The sequence below is a fragment of the Lampetra fluviatilis genome, chromosome 5 (genome assembly GCF_964198595.1).
Source record: "Lampetra fluviatilis chromosome 5, kcLamFluv1.1, whole genome shotgun sequence".
Classification (NCBI taxonomy): Eukaryota; Metazoa; Chordata; class Hyperoartia; order Petromyzontiformes; family Petromyzontidae; genus Lampetra; species Lampetra fluviatilis.
Window position 1 is genome coordinate 8,663,876 of NC_136279.1, and position 718 is coordinate 8,664,593.

Here is a 718-nt window from a genome sequence, read left to right on the forward strand (position 1 = left end):
AAAGCGAGTGGGTATCGTCAATATCGGGGATATCGAGATCTGGCGATACCACGATATACCACCAACGATAATCGTATGGCACGCTTCCCTCGTTATTGTTATATCGCGATTATTGTAGCTCTAAACTCTGTGTATGAAATAAACTCAAGAAATAAAAGTTCTAAATAAATACTGCAGCTATTATGGTACATTGAAGGAATGCTTTGTAAACAATGTTTACATTTGTTTCTGAATGGTTTATTTTTTTTTGCGTTCAGTCGGGGGCGCTCCGCTCTCTAGACCTGATGTTAACGAAGCGTAATAATAACAATTGTGCGTTTATTGATTATTCAGTCCTCTAATTGTATCAATACACGTTCGCGTTAAACCGACAGAAGCGTTGTAGTTTTAAGTGAAAATGCTGGCCTCGAGATTCAGAGTCAGGATGGCCGAGCGGTCTAAGGCGCTGCGTTCAGGTCGCAGTCTCCCCTGGAGGCGTGGGTTCGAATCCCACTTCTGACAAATTATTTTCGTGCCCAAAATTAACAATGTTTTATTGTTTGCATTTTCTGTTGTTATAGTCAATTACCAGTTGCTTACATAGAGTGAGAGAAAAATATGTATTAAAGTACTTTTGTTTCACTTCCAGCCACGTGAAATGTTAATACATTCTGATTCTGATAAGATTTTTGTGCTGTTGGGTTCGTGGACGAGGGCATCAATGCATGGACGCGTCACA

General features: G+C 40.1%; 1 non-coding gene across 1 annotated transcript; it reads left to right on the plus strand.

The window, feature by feature from the left end:
- The first annotated feature begins 418 nt into the window (after positions 1 to 418).
- Positions 419 to 501, plus strand: TRNAL-CAG (transfer RNA leucine (anticodon CAG)). The gene has a single exon. It is a non-coding gene; the product is annotated as a tRNA-Leu (tRNA).
- The last annotated feature ends 217 nt before the right edge of the window (positions 502 to 718 follow it).